Here is a 19,949-nt window from a genome sequence, read left to right as displayed (position 1 = left end):
CTGGGAGAAGGTGCTGCACTCACAGATATAGGGAAGGATGGCTGTGAACAGATGTCAATGAAGTGCCTGGAGAGGGAACCAGCCTCTGGAGAGGGAGCCAGGAGGAGCCATCCCAGAATTACAGACCAAGTGGTCAACTTACCTGAGTACACTGGCCCTTTGAACATGACTCTTTAAGTTTTTATGCTTCAGAGGCACCAACCCTGATCTTTGGTAACCGTGTGAGGAAGATACCTACTGCTTTTTACACACAAAAAAATCTTTTCTCCTCGCCACCCTAGTAACAACTTTGTTTCCCACCAATGATACAGTTGCCATTCTCCCCCAATAATTCCCTAGGAGCTGAAAAATCCTCATGAGGAGTTCAACTGCCTTGGGCACAATGATGCCTTCCCAGCTGGGGACAAAGCAAGTTACACACTTATCAAATGAAGTTACGGCAATTTGCATAAACGCTCTGAGACCTGGGACTCCTCCAGGACAGGGAATGTTCCTTCTTTGGAATCCACTCATCCAGAACAATGCTGGGTCACAGTATATGCTCAGTAATGTTGGTGAACTGCATCTCATATTACTTTTCCGGTCTCTGCCCACATGTACTTTCTGTATATAGTTGCAATCTTATGATAATAAAGTGTTTTGTATTCTTACAGCACAATTAGAGTTAGGCCTGACAACTAGCTGATCTCAATGTGAAAGAAAGAGAGGAAGGAAGGAAGGGAGGGAGGGAAGGAAGTGAGAGAGAAAGATGATAATGTTAGGGAAAAGTGGAAGGAGATGCATCTAGTTCAATATATGAGATGTAATAGTTTGGAAAATACTATTTCAATGGAATTAGACTCATTTAAGATATTTTTCTTTAGTCTGAATAAAGAATGACTGTGCCAGGAAGAGGAAGAGTTACTGTTAGCTTGTCTTTGTTTAGATTATTTTGGAGAAATAAAAATAAACCACTCACAAAGCAAATATCTGGAGTCACTCTTCCTTTAAAGATGACTGTGAAGTGTTGCTGCCGAAGAATAATTCATTTGTATATACAGTGAAAGGGTATGTCTGTATATTACAAACTTGTTTTTGATTCTGAATATGAACAAACTCAATCTACAAAGAAGTCTTTACTTTTATTCATTTATTAATCCATTTGCATTTATTTGCATTAGTTCATTATTTATTTGCATTCCACATGTCGGGCACTGCACTAGATATTAGGAAGGCCAAACCGAGATGAAAAGACACAGAGCTGAGGGTTCTGATGGGGAGACAGGTGGGTGAGCCTCCTAATACAGAAGAGTGTGGTTTGTGCTGTGGTCAGGTGTGTGTGTTGTGGTAAGCAGGTTCAGGGGAGAAATATTTAGGCTAGAATGGGAATCTTGTTGGCTAAGATGACTCTTGAGATACTGGTAAAGTATAAGAGTGGTCAAGGCCAAAGGACAAGCACTATGTAAAATATAGAGGAATAACACAGTATGACAAATTGGCCAGATTTGCAGCACATAAAGCTATTATGGGCTAAGCTTTGTCAAGGAAGTTATGCAGAGCAGGTGTATGACACGATTCCCTTCATTAATTCTTTCAGCAAATCACTATTGCATTTCTTCTGTCGGGCACTATTCTGGGCACTGGAAATATGCTGAAGATGTTAAAATGTGCTCAAATCCTGGATTCGTCTTAAAAGTATAGCTAACAGGGTTTGCTGACAGATGTGAGAGAAAGAAGGAGACAAGGATGACACCAGGATCTTTGGCCTGACCATCAGTAGGAGGAAGTTGCCATTAATTGAAATGGAAAAGACTATAAGAGGGTCAGGTTTGGGGGCAGAATTATAATTGCACATGTCATGTACTAGATGTCTATTAGACACCCAAAGGAATATAAAAGTGGGCAATTAAATATATTAGTCTGGAGTTCATGGGAGAGGTCTTGGATATAAATATGACTTTTGGAATTATCAGCATATAGATAGTATTCAAAGCCCTAAGACTAGATGAGATCTAGAAGGTAATGGTAGATAGAAAAGAGGAGAAACTAGATGAGATCATCGAGGATGGAAATGTTGATAGAAAATATATAAAGTCCAAAGACTCCACCTCTTGGGAAATCAGAAGGAGACAGAAAAAGAGGCTGAGATAGAATGACCAAAATAACCAAGAAGGAAACCAGAATGATATAGCCTGAAACCCAAGTGAATAAACATTTGGACGGACGAAAAGGTTATCAATTATATCAAATGCTATGATTGTCTTGTAAGAAGTGACTGTTGTATTTAGCAATGTGGAGTCACTGGTGATCTTAAGAAAAGTAGTTTCACTGGCTTGGTGGTAGCAAAACCTGATTGGAGTGGATTTAGGATAGAACGGGAGGAGTGGATGTGGTGGTGCAAACAGTAAAGCACTAAACTATAAGCTAAAAGGTTGGTGGTTTGAACCCAACCAGAGGCTCCTTGGGAGAAAGGCCTGGAAATCTGCTACTGAAAGGTCTCAGCCTTGAAAACTGCTCCGTACACACGGGGTTGCCATGAGTTGGAATCGACTTGATGGCAACTAACAACAATAATAACAGTTCAGGTGTAAAGCGGGGTCAAAGAGATTTTTTTGTTTTTGTTTTTAAGGGGTGAAGTGATAGCATCTTTGCACGGTGATAAACAGGGTCCAGTAAAAAGGAAACAATAAATGATGCAGAAGAGAGAGAGAAGGCTTGCGGAGCAGTTTCCTAGATTAAGCAACAAGGGATGAGAACTAATGCAAGGTGGGAGAACTGGCTTCATCTAGTAACAGAAGAGAAGGGGAACTTTATGGGCATGTGTTCATGTAGGGTTTGATGTGGGAGCCCTTGGAGTTCCATTTAGTCATCTCTGCTGTTCCAAGTTCCAAAGTGCCAACTTAGCTTCACATTAATGTCTAACCCAGCTAAGGTACAGATTGTTGATGATCCTCCTGGTTAGACCTGTGCTTGCCAGTCTCTTACAAAGTGAAAAAGAGAACGTTCACACACTCCTGTATTTGTAGGGTTCCCACAGTAGGGTTGTTTGGGCTCCAGAGTATTATTGGTCTTAATTAGAAATGAGATGGTTCTTTCCTTCACGTATATATCTCTTTTCCTTTTTCTCACCAGGGTGTGCATAGGCCTGGGGGGTGGGGGTTGGGGTGGAGGATCTGGATGGATTCAATTTAATTTGGTGCCTGAAACTGCTACGCCATTCTTGTCCGTGGGGACTGTTGCAAGATCCAGACTTTTCATTCCAGTCTCATTCTGGAATGCTGTGTATCGTATTTTAAGATTTAAATAAAATTTGCTCATACTCCTATGCTACATATAGTTGGGAATTCATCATCCAACCCAGTTTCTCTGAGGACTCTTGGCAGTTTCTCTTGCTCATCTATAGTTCTAATTTCTTGCTTTAGCTGCATTCACAGTCCCATTCTACATCTCATATGTTGTGCATTCTATCTCCTTTTAACACTCCTTCCCACATGCTAGACACGGCCCTGAGGACTGCACTCCCCTAACCTAATCCCTGGCCCCGACTCAAGACTGTGTATGCAGCCAATGTCAGCTGAAAATAGGAAGGCACAGATGCTCACGGCACAGCACAGCACTGCATAGTACAGCACAACAAACCAGGCCATGCTTATCACCTTTTTGAGCCAAAATTTCACCCCTTTTTTCCCGGCATTCTTCTGAAGGATCTTGTTTCAGGGTCCTATAGAGAGTTTCAAGGGAATTTGGGACTGATCAAGAAAAAATGGCATTGCACAACAAACTATTTATTGGGACCAAGGCATTGGCAGCCACAAGCAGGGGGTGGTTCCTCATAGCAGGAGTTCTGCCAGAGGCAATGTGCTCAGGGAGCCACCAGAAAAGGAAGAGACATTGAAAGACACTGAGGAGGTGAGGGAGGGGGGTGACTTACTTGCACCTTAGACAAAGTCCTCTTGCAGCAGGGTGGTGAGTCTCTAGGTCAAAGAATCTAGAAGGGAAACAGTATCGTAGGTTCCTTATAACTATAGGATTTTATCTCGTCTTTTTTTTTTTTTTACCTCCAGATGTTGAGTGCAGTTTCACAGAGTATATAAAGCAGGCAGGCTCAAAGTGGCTAAAAATCTGTTCATTTGGGCTATTTTTAAAAACAATTGGATACGTACAAATTTGAGTTTGGCATTGGTGGGCTTTTTTTGGCTAATAAGCATCAGCTTGCTATGAAGGAATAAACAACTTGGGGTCAATACACAGAGGCCATTTTTGACTCATTTGTATAACAGGATCCCACTAATCCCTTTTGTTATTTTGCTCTTTGCAGGACCCTTCAGTCTTCCAAGCATGGGTATGTATGTATCTGAATCCCCACCACAGGCACCATTTGAGCTCTTTTTTCCACAATGCTTTCTTCAGTTACTATACAGATTACTTTAACATGAATAAAAACCGGGAAGGGGATATCACGGAACATCACCTGACAGCCATGTTTAAATCCCAGTTCTGGCTTAGGTGGCACTGTTTTTACACTGGAGTTACATGAGATAATGTAAAAGTGCCCAGCACAACATCTGGTGCATAATAAAAGAGCAGTGAATGGTGACGTTCACTACAATTTTTTAAAGTTCTTGAATATCACCAGCCAGTGGGTAGGAATGAAACCACCAACAGACACCTGAATCTAGCTATCGTGCCAATCTCTGTTTGGTGATGCAAGAATCTCAATCCTCTATGAAGCTCTTTTCCTTTAGTATTTCTATGAGTTACCAAGGGACATCTTGCATGTGCTGTTCTGGCTGCCATTGTAAAATGAAAATCCTCACTGTCAATTATAGTCGCTGTAGTTATTAGAGACCCTCTGGCTCTGAAGATCTCCCTTCTACCTCTAGACCTCAGTTGAGCTGAGGCTTATATACTGCCATTGCCAGTAGAGCATGGTATCTAACCTTTCTCTGGTGCTCTGTACTGCTAAAGCCATAACCGTTCCATTGAATAACCATCCAAGATTAGTGAATGCACTTTGGGACAGAGCAGAAACCCCACTGGCATAAAGCAGATTTTCCCAGACATCATTGTTCTTGGACTTGAAGGTCCTTGACGGTCTGCTGCAAAGTAAGAAGTATGATCTGATAGTTCGGTCGAGATTTCCTGGCCTTACAGACTTTAATGAGACAGTTCTTTTTTTTTTCTACACACTTACTACCTTTCTTCTTCTTGGTAGTACATACTGTCGGGACAGTTGGCAGGATTTGTGCTCACATTTAAGATTTTCAAAAATATCAAAATAAAGAGGAAAACCATGTATTTGCATTTGTGCTTATGCTTTGTACTATCAAATAAAACAAAGCTGTGGGTGTTAGATTATGATGTATTCCATTTCTAGTTTTTATACATACACATATTTTTATGTGGTTGTGATTATATTGTATATACAGTTTTATATTGTTTTGTATCTTTGTAACAATAGCGTTAAAAATCTTTAAACTCATTGTTAAAAATTGTTTAAAATACCTTAAATTGACAGATGTCTTAGTTATCTAGTGCTGCTATAAATGAAATACATAAATGGGTAACTTCAACAAACAGAAATTTATCTTCTCACAGTTTATGAGGCTAGAAGCTCAAATGTAGGGTGTTGGCTCTAGGAGATGGCTTTCTTTGTTTACTGGCTCTGGAGAAAGTTCCTTGTCTCTTTGAACTTTTGTTCCTGGGCAATCTTCGTGTAGCTTGGCACCGCTTTTCCCCCATCTCTGCTTGCTAGCTTGCTTGTTTAATCTCTATTATATTTCAAAAGAGATTGACTAAAGATAGACCCTACTGTAATCCTGTCTCATTAACATAACAAAGATAAACCATTCCGAAGTAGGATTATAACCACAGGCATAGAGACAATGATTTACAACACATATTTTTGGTGGACACAATTAAATCCATAACATTCCACCTTTTGGGCCCCCAAAATTCGTGTTCTTGCCACATGCAAAACACATTAACCCCATCACATCATCCAAAAAGTTTTAAATCAACTGCAAGTTCAAGATCTCATCTTCTGAATCATCTCAATCAAATATGGGTGAGACTTTAGACATGGTCCATCCTGGGGCAAAATTGCTCTTCATCTGCGAACTGATGAAATCTAGTATACAAGTTATCTGCTTCCAAAGTACAATGGTGGATCAGGCACAAGGTAGACATCTCCATTTCAAATGGGAGAAATTGGAGAGAAGGAAGGGGTAGGGAGCAACAAGTTAGTCCAAAACCCAGCAAAACAATTTACATTAACTTAACTCTCAAAATTTGAAAATAATTCTCTATTCTCAGAAAGCATCTAGGCAATGGCCCCTCCCTCCAGACTCTGAGTGTTTGCCATGCTCTCTGGATTCTGGGTGGAAGCCCCTTGGCCCTGGGTTTCAGTTCTGCCTTCCAGGCCCACTGGGATGGCAACTCTGCTCTCTCAGCTTTGGGTGGCCCCATTCTCCTAGTCCATCTGGGTGGCGACCCCACATCCTTGGCCCTGGTAGTCCCTCTTCTTATGTCCTTCGAGCATAGCAGCCCCTCCCTCTCAGCTTCGGGTGGCAGCCCATCCCCCTGGCTCACCTTAATGGCAGTCCCACACTCTGGAACCAAGTTGGCAAAGATTTGACTCTTTGAAACCTAAGAGGCCATGGCACTGCCCTTTAAAATCCAGGAGACTATGGCCCCACCCTTTGAAACTGAGAAGACCCTGCTTCCTGTGTTCCTTGCAACTGTTTTGCTGATCTCTGAGCTGCTGCAGGGATGGTCCTTTTCTTTTCTCGGAGGACAACAGATGTAGCTTTTTTGACCTGCTTTCTACCTGTAGAATTCCCAGAGGCAGACAGTGTTCTTTCCTTTAGTTCTTTCTCTGTCTGCTTCAGTCTAAGCTGATGGGTTTTCTGCTGTGGTATTTGGTTATATCCATCAGTCACAGGCTTAATTTCTTTAACAAAAGATTGTGTAACCATGTCCTCCGTGAAAATTCTGGGACACGTTTCTTTAATTTGTACAACAGGATTTTCCACATCTTTAAGTTGTTTTTGTTTTGCACAGTTCATTTTTAAGTCCATCTCTTACCTTTCATATTTTACTATAAGCAGCTGGGAGAAACCATGTGGCCCCTTTAAGATCTTGCTTAGAAATTGCATCAGTCAGACATCCAAGTTTATCACTTACAAGTTTTATCTTCTACCAAACATTTGAACATAATTCAGACAAGTTCTTTGCCACTGTGTAAAAAGCATCATCCTTCCTCCACTGTCCAATCCCATGTTCATCCTTTTCTTTTAAAGCCTCACCCAGAGCACATTCATTGTCCACATTTCTAGCAATATTCTCTTGCTGGCACCCGTATGCATTTTCTAAGACGATAGAGACTTTCTCGGTAGTTCAGTTCCTTCTGAGCCCTCACCAGAATTGTCTTTGACATCCGTAATTCTACCAACAGTCTTTTCAAGGCAATATACACTTTTACTATTAGGCACCTTAAAACTCTTCCAGCCTCTACCCATTACCCAATTCCAAAACCACTTCCACATTTTAGGTATCTGTTAGAGCAGCACCCTATTCCTAGTACCAAGTTCTGTCTTAGTTATCCAGTGCTGCTATGACAGGAATACCATAAATAGATGACTTTAATAAAGAAATTTATTCTGTCACAGATTAGGAGGCTAGAAGTCTGAATTCAGGGTGCTAGCTCTAGGGGAAAGCTTTCCCTTTCTGTTGCCTCTGGAGGAAGGTCAATATCTCAAAAGAAATAGACTAAAGATATACCTTACACTAATCCTTTCTCATTAACATAACAAAGACGACCCATTCCCAAATGGGATTATAACCACAGGCATGGAGGCTAGCATTTACAATGCATATGTCATGGATCGAACTGTGTCCCCCAAAAAGGTGTGGATCAATTTGGCTGGTCCATGATTCCCAGTATTTTGAGATTGTCCACCATTTTGTCATCTGATGTGATTTTCCTATGTATTGTAAATCCTATCACTGTGATGTTAATGAGATGGATTAGTGGCAGTTATATTGATAAGATCTACAAGATTAGATAGTGTCTTAAGCCAATCTCTTTTGAGATATAAAAGAGAGAAGCGAGCAGAGAGACATGGGGACCTCATACCATCAAGAAAGCAGTGCCAGTAACAGAACGTGTCCTTTGGACCTGAGGTTCCTGCGCTAAGATGCTCCTAGATAAAGCTAAGACTGATAACAAGGACCTTCCTCCAGAGCCAACAGAGAGAGAAAGCCTTTCCCTGGAGCCGGTGCACTGAATTCAGACTTCTAGCCTACTGGACTGTGAGAGAATAAACTTCTCTTTGTTAAAGCAAGGAAACCCTGGTGACTTAGTGGTTAAGAGCTACTGCTGCTAACCAAAAGCTCGGCAGTTCGAAATCCACCAGGAGCTCCTTGGAAACCCTATAAGGCAGTTCTACTCCATCCTACAGGGTCGCTGTGAGTCAGAATCGGCTTGACAGCAATGGGTTTTTTGGGGTAACGTTTGTTAAAGCCATCCACTTGTGATAATTCTTTTATAGTAGCACTAGATGACTAAGACAACATATTTTTGGCAGACACAATTCAATCCATAACAACAGACAACAATTTATTTAGCAATTTCTTATGTATGGGCATTGTGCATATGGTAATAATCCCCAATATCTTTTCATATATACTGTCATTATACAGGCAGTAGTTTCTGAAACATTTCTTTAAGTGAAATTACTTGATCAAAATGTAATGATTATCTTACTGTGAAGTCAAGATTCAAAGCCTTCTGGGCATGCCTGGCAACTGTTAGTTATATATATAAGTTACCTATAGCTGCATAATTAATTACCTGAAAGTTTAACAGCTTTAAACAAAAAACATTTATTATTACACAGTTTCTGAGACTCAGGAATCTGGGAGCAGTTTAGCTTGGTATTTCTGGCTCAGGATTTCTCATGATGTTGCTGTCAAGCTATAGGTTGGGGCCACTGGCATTTCAGCATTTGGCTGGGGCTACAGAACCTGCTTCCAAAATGGGCCCCTCACACTGCTGTTGGCTTCAGTTCCACATGAGCTATTGAACTGAGTGCCTCAATTCCTCACTGGCTGTCGGCCAGGGGCCTTCTTCAGTTCCTTGCCACGTGCACCTTTCCATAGACCAACTCACAATATGGCAGCTGGCATCTCCCATAACAAATAAGTCAAGACAGAGTAAGAGACAGAGCAACAGAGATGGAAATGACAGTGCCTTTTTATGGCCTAGTCTCTGAAATTGTACACCAACACCTTTGCTTTATTCCACATGTCAACAGCTAGTCACTAAATCCCACTCATATTCAAAACCAACCCATTGCTCTCAAGTTGATTCTGACTCATAGTGACCCTATGCCTCATAGAGTTTCCAAAGAGTGTCTGGTGGATCCGAACTGCTGGCCTTTTGGTTAGCAGCTGAGCTCTTTACCACTGTGTCACCAGGGCTCCAGCTCATATTCAAGGAGAGAGAAATTGAGTTCCACTTCTTGAAGGCAGGTACATCAAAGAATTTGTAAATAATTTTTTTAATCACCTAGGAGTTGGGACTTTTTATTCTTACCTGAAGAAAGAAGGAAGAAGTCTTCTCCAGCCCCAGGTTCCTGGGAAGAACCCTCAGGACACGAGGCTGATAAACCCAAATAGGCAATAAATTAGCAGACTACAATAAAAAACAACAACAACAACAAAGCCAATGATGGAGTCCACTTGGTCACCAAGTAGAAGATGTGTTCAGAACATGTGATGACGGCCCTCCCTGAAGTGTGAATTTCAACCATGACTAGACCCTTCTATTGGGACATGACTTGAGGGGCACACCCTACAAGCAGAGATAATGAGCAGAGAGAAAGAACCATGAGCAAGAGAGCATCCACAGCCACAGAGCTGCTAATGGTTTGGTCTTTGTGGTGTTATAATTAATAACATTTGAACTGGTATTTGATATCTGGTGACTGAAATGTTAACTTCTGAATTTGTGTCAAGAGAAAACAACAACAAACCTACAGATATGCTAATGCCAGGGAGGTTATTCCAGAAAGCAGGGTGGAAATGAGCTGTAGAAAATCAATTTGACAATTTGCCTGGGGCAAGTGAGAGAAGGGTGAATATGCAGGGAAATGGGGCTTTGGGAGCTCAGATTATTTGCAAGAACTGATGAACTCCCTGGACATTATCTGCCTCTCCCCAACAAATTCTTACTGATAATGATTTTAGGAAGAGGAAGAAAGGGTGGCGGTTCAGAAGTACAGAACTCAGAGAAGCAGGGGCTTCAGCTACTTCAGTGTTAGGACTCCATGGAAGGGTTGAGGGGTGGAGGCATGAAGGTGGTAGAGCTGCCCATGGTATTAAGCACATCTGAGAACAAGGAAGACCAAGTCCCCATCCGCGATTAGAAAACCACTGGACAAATCCCAAATTCCTAGAGAAACATACACCATTGTTCTGCTACAGTGTGTGGGAAGTATAGAAGGCAGAGAGAAGGAGGTAAGCTGTTACTGCCAGGAAGCCATCCTCTCCTACCAATAATGCCAGGTGGGTCAGGAAGCAACCAGGACTTAGTGTTCCATGAAGCTATAGAACTGACCCCGCATGGAATAGTTTTAAGGTCACTAAGACAGGAGAATGCTTCTGCAACAAAACTCTGGAATGTAGTGAAGTATAATTGCCCATCCTTTGAAGAAGTTAAACGGAAAATGACCATTTTCTAGCAGAATCTAATCATAATCACCATTACTACATCTAGCTACCTCCCCTCGAGTTGATTCTGATTCATGGTGACCCCATGTGTTTCAGAGTAGAACTGCACTCCATAGGTTTTTCAATGGCTGATTTTTCCGAAACAGATCACCAGGACTTTCTCCCAAGGCGCCTCTGGGTGGATTCAAACCTCTGATCTTTCAGTTAGCAGCCAAGTACGTTAACCATTTGCACCACTCAGTGACTCCAGTCGTAATCACAGTTAACATTTATTGCGGACTTATCTGCCATATAGATGGCTGAATCTACATGTATTATCTCATTTCATCCTGACAACCCTATGAGATTGATACCACTTAATACCATTCCCTATTGCAGATAAGATAACTGAGACTTACTTGCCAGGTATGTTCAAAGTTCCACATCTGGCAAGTGGTTGAGGTGAGATTTGAATGCAGACTCTTTAACACTAGAAACAGAGTTCTAAAGCCTGGTGCTATGAGAACCTATGATTTAATGGTTTAAGTCTGACCTGATGGGGAGTGGGAAGAACAAAGAGGCACTCACTCAGACTCTTTGTATAGATAGGTTCTAGTAACAGATGCCTCTTTGCATGTTCTATTCTCTTGAACAGATGGAATCCTTGGGCAAGATAGTGAAAAAGCTGGAGAAGCTATGAATCTTAGGAGTGAGCCGGAGAAAGCAGCTAGTGTTGATAACATCAGGTGCCTTCACAAACTGCTTCCTAAGAGGTGGAGACCACCACTGTTCACTGCCCACTTGCTGTCAACACGCTAAGGCTGGGATAGGATGGGGAGGAGATGTTCCAGTAGAAGCCATTGAGGAGGTAGAGACAAAAAGGTGTAGCCCTGGTCAAGGGATGAAAAGGGTAACCTATCTGGGCAGATCTTTCTCCCCAGGTGTTGATTTGAACAGAAAATAGCTGCTAACCCTAGGTCACACAGAACCAAAACAAGACAGGCCAGTCTGGAGGAGTCAGCCCCCACTCCTGAAGGATTCCATGGTGGTGGAGGAGTAGATGGGTAGAGGAAGCTCTGGATAGATGTGAATAAATTATTGAAGATGTTACAAATTTGCCCAATGTCCAGGCTCACGTGCACTGCTCCTACTCTATGTGGGGATGGGACTAGCCACCACAACTCCTTTCAAGTGTGTGGCAGTCTGTGACCCTGGGAGCCAAGCCAGAAATACCACAGGGCCCCAGTTAACAAACCGTCCATTCCTCCAACTTCTACGGAGTGATATGTAGATGAGGTGGGAAGATCTTTGCATGGGACTGAAAGATTCTACCGGGGACATAGAGTCTCCTACCCATGCAGTGAGCTTAACGGTCTAGGTCTCTAGATCCTATGTCTACCATTTACTAGTTGATTTACCTTGGGCAAATTACTTATCCTCTGTGATACTAAATTTTCTCATCTGTCTTATAGATAATGAAAATATTAGTCACCATATATATCACAAGGTTGTTCTGAGGAATAAGTAACAATGTATAAAATGCAATTAGCACAGAGACTGGCACGTAATAAAAAGCAAAATCAGTTGCCATTGAGTCGATTCTGACTCATAGCAACCCCATGTATGTTGGAGTAGAACTGATTTTTCAGACGTAGATAGACAGACCTTTCTTCTAAGGCACCTCCGCTAGAGGCCTTTCAGTTAGCAGCTGAGTGTGTTAACATTTGTACCACCCAGGGACTCCTGAAACATAATAAGTTCCAATAAGTGGAGTTATTAAAATTTGTATGTATTAGAGAGAAAAACATGCTAGCTTAAGAGCGAGCACATAATTTTGTATTCCATAAGAAGATAACTTTTTTTTTGCCAAATTCCTTGAGAGGCTGTTTGGGTAAAAAAGGAAGTTTTGGGTAGAAAGGGTGATGGGCATGGCTGGGATGATCTGGAGTTAGAGCATTTTAAGAGGTTTGCTGTGCTTTGCTGAGCTGTGGTATAAACCTCATTTCTGCCTTCCTGTCTTCATCTGAAGTCGGCTACCCACACAGTCTTGTGTTAGGGCCAGGGGGTAAGTTAGGGAAGTGAAGTCCTCAGGGCCATACCTGGCATATGGGAAAGAGTATTGAAAGGAGACAGAATGCATAAGATGTTAGATGTAGAATGGAACTGAGAATGCAGCAAAAGCAAGAAATCAGAACTCGTGATGAGCAGGGGAAATGCCCAAGAGTCCTCAGGGAAGCGGGAGGGATAATAGATTTCCAGTGTAGCAAAGGAGTATGAGTAAATTTTATTAAAAAAAAATTTTTTTAATGCTTTGTTGTGTTTATTTTCACTAAAAGTAAAAATATTTTTTTTTTAAAAAGGAAAGTTAGATTGCCTCATTAGCATAAGTACTCTTAAAGGAAGACAGAATTAGAAGGAAATTATCCACATGGCTAGGCCTGGTGACGGTGAAAGGCCTGGGAGGTGATGCTATACCTGCAAACTGGCACCTTGATAGAAAACCCTTAGATGGTTCCTCTCACCTTACCTTCATCCTTCACTTTTGACCTATCATCCTGATTACCTAATTCAAAAGATGAGATTACATAACTACCCTTCGGGAGGCCATGTCTTCCAGATGCCCTAGTTAGTTCTAGTTCTTTGCAGAGGGAAATTTTGATAAAACCTCAGCCAAGAGTATAATCTTGTTAGACCCATCCAAGAGGCAAGACTGCTTGCTCCCTTTCTCTCTGTGCAGCGCAAGTAGAGAGGGCCCACACTATGATATCATGTGCCTCCAAAATGACGTCTGAGTTTTGAAGGTTCATATAGGGAGCCTGAATCTCTCAAGATGGTCTGCTTGGTTCTTTCTTCTTGGTACCTGGGCAGAAGAGCTTCCCTGTGGGTATTCAGCTCCCTTTGATGGACAGTCTCTGCCCAAGGGGGCTTTCTACTGGGTTTAGAGAAAGTTTTCGGTGAAGTCACCATAATCCTACAATTTTTTTCCTTCTTTTCTTTTAATTTGTCCAAAGTTGTTGCTTATTTCTATCTCCAGGCTGGGCATTGAGTTGAACTGAAAGTGGGGATGGATGGATTTGTCAAGCTGCTCTCCATATGCAGTCCAGATTGCCAGGTATCTTCTCCAGTTCATTGTCCCTAGGAAAGGCAGTATGAGCCCCCAAAGTGAACACAGGTCAATTACTACTCTCCAGGCCAACGTTAGCAGCTTCAGTATGGAAAACATAGGTGGAAATTTTATTTAAATCTTAATGTAAAAGGTAACCACAGAAGGCTGAAGGACTTTGAGGACATATACATCTGATACATAGTTATAATTATTATTTCTTTGATTACAAGTGAACTTAATCATGTTGGCGAATGATGAGCAAAAAAGATGGTGGGCCTTGAAGTCCTCAATTATCTTGTTTCCGTGAATGTGTTTGAGTGTTGCTGAAACAGGGTGTGGTAGCCTGCCCCCCAAAGCTGCTCAAATTCTAATCCCTGAAATCTGTGAACACCTTACTTTATATGATAAAAGGGATTTTGCAGATGTGATTAAATTAAGGATTTTTAAATGAGTATATGAGCCTGAATTATCCAGGTGGTCCCAATGTAATCACACGATCCTTATAAGAAGGCAGGCATATTGGAATCAGAGAGAGAAGACGTAGAACAGAAGCAGAGACCAGAGAAGAAAGAAGATGGAGGAAGGGGCATGAACCAAGGAATGCAGGCGACCTGTAGAACTTAGAAAATGCAAGGAAACAGATCTTTCCCTAAAGAATCCCAAAGGATTATAGGTCTGCAGACACCCTGATTTTAGCCCAAAGATATGTGTTTTGGACTTTTCACCTCTTAACAATAAATTTGAGTTGCTTTAAGCTGCTAAAAAATTGTGGTTATTTGTTATAGCAGCTATAGGAAGCTAATATGGGTGGATGTTTTGTGTATTTGGCAAGAGTGGGAAAGTTGAGAGAAGAGTGTGGTATCTGCGTTCTATCAGGGCCTGGGGGCTGGCGCCTGAGTCCCGTGAAGGTGAGGGCTATGGACGAAAGACCAATGAGCTGTGGTCATGAAGGAGAGCTTGAGGGTAGAGGGCAGAAGCAGCAATCTTAGGGCTCTGGGTGAGAAAGTACAAAAACAGAGCAGGGGGTGCAGAGGGCCACCGCTGCTTGTATGTTAAGAGGCTTCTTCTGGATTCACTAGTGGCTGTTCTGGGCAGAGCAGGGAGGAGGTTCAGAGATCGTGGTGCCTGGGAGGGGATGGGAGATGCCAGGAGAAGCAGCAGTGGCACTGATGGGGTAGGACTTGTTTGAAGAAATATTAGATCCCTGAATACTTGCTGAAAGACTTGAGGGACCCTTGATGGGAAGATGGGTTCCTATGTGAGCAGGGTAAGCCAGGACAGTTTGCATTATTATTGTTTATGTTACTTCATCGTGAGGCCTGGGGAAATGGGATTACAAAAGCAGCTGTTTCAGGAATTCTGATACATATCACTAAATCGCTTTCCAAGATCTGTTTACTCTGCTCACAGGGATGAATGAGAAGCACTGGCAGCAGGTCTTTTAAAGATGGAATGTATTAACAAAGAGACACCAATTAAAAGGTCACTGATAGCACAACATGATGAATAATGTCTCTAAATTGTAGGTGTGAAGACTGTTGAAATGACATTTTGTCAAATGCAGCTAATTGGTGTAACTGATGTCACTAAGTTCTACACCTGTAAAAAGCTGAATTGGCAGATGTTGAGTGATACATATTTGTACAATAACAACAACAAAGAAGAATAGCTGCTGAGGCTGCCTGTGTATAGCCAAATACCTCAGGAGATTTGGTTTCTTGGTTAGGAGGCTTATGGTCATGTTTTCATGGGACATTGGCCTACTACTGCTTTTATTGCTTCTGTTCTACCTCTAGGTCATTGTGTAGTGCCTGCATCTTTAAAGATGCAAGTGGCCATCCAAGGTACAACAACTGTCTCTACTCACCTGGAACAAAAAGAGTAAGAAGGAGAATCAGGAGTAGGGGGAGGAAATGGAATGTGTTGATAAGTGCCTTCCACGAACAACTGCTTCATCAGCCATGAGACCAGAACTGGTTGGTGCCCAGCTACGATTACTGAACATTTTGATCAAACCTTCTAGAAAAGAATCCCAATCCAAAGGGGGGAAAATGTAGAACAGTATCTCAATTCCTCAAGGAATCTGTGATTTTTGGAGCCATTGAGACTGAATGAACCCCAAAACTATTACCTTGAGATAAAACTTAAACCCTAAACCAAAAATATCCCCTGAAGTCTTCTTTTAAACCAAACAATAGTTTAGCTTAATGAGTAAAGAATTGGATATTTTAAACAACTATGTATTAAAAAAAATTTTTTTTTTTTTTTATCTATATGGGATCAAATTGAGAACAGCAACTTCAAAGGTTAGATAGGAAGCTTAGAGGGCAGTGGGCCTCCTTTAACGGTGGAGGAATAATTTGGAAAAGGGGGGTGAGAATGGTTGTACAACTTAAAGAATGCAATCAATGTCACTGAATAGTACATGTAGAAATTGTTGAATTGGTGTGTGTTTTGCTGTGTATATTTTCCGCAACAACAAAAAAAGTTAAAAAAAAAAAAAAGTAAAGGTTGTTGACATGTCCTTACCAGTAGGTGGCACTATTCCCATGGGCTGGAGAATTTTGTTAGTGGCTTCTGGCCCCAGTGGTTTGGATTGCAGTAAACTGGTTACTGCTAGGCTCTGCGTACCAATTTTCTGTTTTACTGAGTTACATTAATATAGGGATTACTTTTTTCACTTTCCCTTTACTTATAAGGAAACCCTGGTGGCGTAGTGGTTAAGTGCTATGGCTGCTAACCAGAAGGTCGGCAGCTCAAACCGAGAGGCGCTCCTTGGAAAGTCAATGGGGCAGTTCCACTCTGTCCTATAGGGTCGCTATGAGTCGGAATCCACTGGACAGCACTGGGTTTACTTATAAGCATTTGGTCACCTGCTCCATGAACAGGCCCTTCTTTCCTATGAAGTCAAATCATTCTATGCTATCCAGTTTGAGATGTGAGAAAGAGTGATAATGAAATTCTTCCTTTTGGAAGATTTGATTTCTTTCTCCTTCTGAAAAGGCTGGAATATACAATGTCTTAGATGTGTTCCACTTTATATGTTGTTAGCAGTTGTATATTCAGCAGACATTCATCTCTTCATTCAATAAACATTTATTCACAGCTTATTTTGAGCAGAACAAGTTTACTAAGTACTGTGGTGGTTATAGAAATGAAAACAAAACAGCCCCAGTTATAAAAACACTTATGATTTCATGGAAGAGAATATATATGTGAATTATTCAATATGACATAATGGGAAATAAAATGTATACTGTTTTTAACTTTCATGCATTCAACCATCATGCATTTTTTATTTTCACACTTGAAAACTAAATGTTAATGGTAAAAAGGATTAAAAAATGAAGCTCTTGGGATAATCCCCTTTATTACTAACATTTATAATATTATTATACTAGGGAAATATGTGAGTTTTCAGCAATGGACCAAAAAAAAAAAAAAAAGAAAGAAATCTTGAAATGGTTCCTTTTAAATGTGGAAGCCATATATTCAAACAGTAGAGAAATGGCAAGTATCTAAAAATTTATATGAAATACTTCAGAAAGTCCAGGAATGGAAAAAATGGAGAGTTTTGCAGCATCCCATTAATGTCCAAAGAAAAATAAAAATGAATATGAATAAATGAAAGCAATTGTGGAGGGAATATTATTTTTAACATAGTGATATTTGAAAAATCTGGTGTGTTCTCCCTCTTTATTTCCTATTACCTGGTTGTCTTTCCCACTATTTGGGCAGCCGGTTTTATTTTCTTTTGTTTTCTTTCATAAGTTCCCAACTTCAGGTGCTGAGTTTTGAGACTGTGATGATTAAAGTAGTTTGTCACTTTGGCTGGGCCAAGATTCTCAGTAGTTAGGCAGATATGTAATGATATAATTTGGCAGATATATAATGATGTATTCATCCTCCATGACTTATCTGATGTGATCAGTAAATCAGTTGTAAGGGGAATTTCCTTAGGGATGTGGCCTGAATCCAATATATACACATATAGGTGTTCTGGCAAAGCTTGCTTGCTCCGGATTCTGCATCTGGCATGTCATTATCTAATCCCCCATTCTTGGGACTTGAGCCAGCTGCCTTCTGTATTGCTGCCAGTCTTGGGTTTTGTCAGCCTCCACAGCCTGTGAGTCAGTGGCCTGCCATCCTACCTGCTGATCTTGGCATTCGTTGACCTCCACAGGTTGGTCAGCCCCTGCAGCTTTGTGAGTCAGGAGAAGCCTCCAGTCTGACCCCTGACCCGTGGACTTGGGACTTGCCAGCCTCTACAATTACATGAGCCATTTCCTTGAGATAAATCTCTCTTTCTCTCCATATGGGGCCCTGGTGGTACCTTGGTTAAGCATTTGGCTACTAACCAGAAGATCAGCAGTTCGAATCCACCAGCGACTCCTTGGAAACCCTATGGGGCAGTTCTACTCTGTCCTATAGGGTCGCTATGGGTTGGAATCGACTCGGGGTTTTCTTTCGCATATATATATATATATATATATATATATATACACATACACACACTACTCACTTTCCCGTTCCTCTCACAATCACATGCCCTAATGTGTTTCATGTATGTCCTTAGATAATGTCCGGGTGTATGCAATTTTGCTTTGTATACGCTTTTTAAATTTATGATGCCAAAGTTTTTACTCTTTTCACTTAATTTTGTCCAGGATGGCTCCACTGGTATAAGGAGGGGAGCAAAAACACCAGATAAGCTTGAAGACTTCACTGCAGAAAAAGAGGATCAGTGCTCTTTTCCTAAGTAAAAAAATTAAAAAAAAAAAATTGCTGTTAACTTGATTCCAACTCATAGCGACCCTGTAGGACAGAGTAGAACTGCCCCAAAGGGTTTCCAAGGAGCAGCTGGTGGATTTGAAATGTCAGTCTTTTGGTCAGCAGCCATAACTCTTAACCACTGGACCACCAGGGCTTCTTTTCCTAAGTAGAGGCTGAGAAAATGGTAAGACCCCATAGCTTGCCCACACCACTGTGTGGTACAGGAGGGGCAGAGAAGAAATATCTCCAGGATGTGTGTACCCAGGCAGAGGGTCCTGAGATAACCACACAGAGTTTCACTCCCAGAATTATCTGGGGGCACAGCCAAATGATTTTTCAGTGTACTGGAGAATAATCTGGAGAGGAAGTGCCTTAACCTTACCATGTTTCTGTATCCCCAAAGAAGAGACACAAAAGTAGCAAAGAGAGAGACTGTGTATGTCAGACACAGACTGGCCTTTGGTCCGTAGTAGTTCCAACAGTCACCACAAAGAAGATACAGTGGTGACCCACAGAGGCTAAAGGCCAGATTGGGATGCAGACCAAGGCAGCAGATGCCAGAATAGGTAGATGATGATGGCTGGACCAGATGCTGTACCCCTATTCTCTGACATTACATAAACCATTTTTTTAAGAAGTTGCCATTGAGCTGATTTTGACTTACGCGTTTCAGAGTAAAACTGCCTTCCATAGGATTTTAATGGCTGTGGCCTTTTGAAAGCAGATCACCAGGCCTTTCTTCTGAGGTACCTCTGGGTGGGTTCAAACTGCCAACTTTCAGTTAGTGGCCCTGCCTTTAACTATTTGCACCACCCAGAGAGTTCTAACATTAAATAAAAACCCAGAAACCAAACCTGTTGGTGTTGAGTCAATTCTGACTCATAGCGACCCTATAGGACAGAGTAGAACTGCTCCATAGAGTTTCCAGGGAGCGGCTGGTGGATTTGAACTGCCGACCTTTTGGTTAGCAGCCATAGCGCTTAACCACTACGTCACCAGGGTTTCCAACATTACATGAGCCACCCAGAGTTTTGACATTACTCCAGGGATGGAGGAGGCCATGCAATTGACTGAGATTTTGTTTTTTACACTTTTACTCACTAAATCTTTGCTGAGCTGTTGCATCTCTGTTCGTTATTCTTGTTTACTAGAGGCAGTTGCTTCATTAAGATTTTCTTATTCACAGTAAATATCTGATGGTAACTTTATTACCATCAGATATTTACTATGATATTTCATTAATATAACACGGCAGCAAAATTTTGCTGAAGATCATTCAAAAATGGCTGCAGCAGTATATCGACAGGGAACTGACAGACATCTAGGCTGGTTTCAGAAGAGGACGTGGAACCGGGGATATCATTGCTGATGTCAGATG

Source organism: Elephas maximus, chromosome 4, assembly GCF_024166365.1.
Source record: "Elephas maximus indicus isolate mEleMax1 chromosome 4, mEleMax1 primary haplotype, whole genome shotgun sequence".
Taxonomy (NCBI): domain Eukaryota; kingdom Metazoa; phylum Chordata; class Mammalia; order Proboscidea; family Elephantidae; genus Elephas; species Elephas maximus.
Note: the sequence above shows the minus strand (reverse complement) of the source record.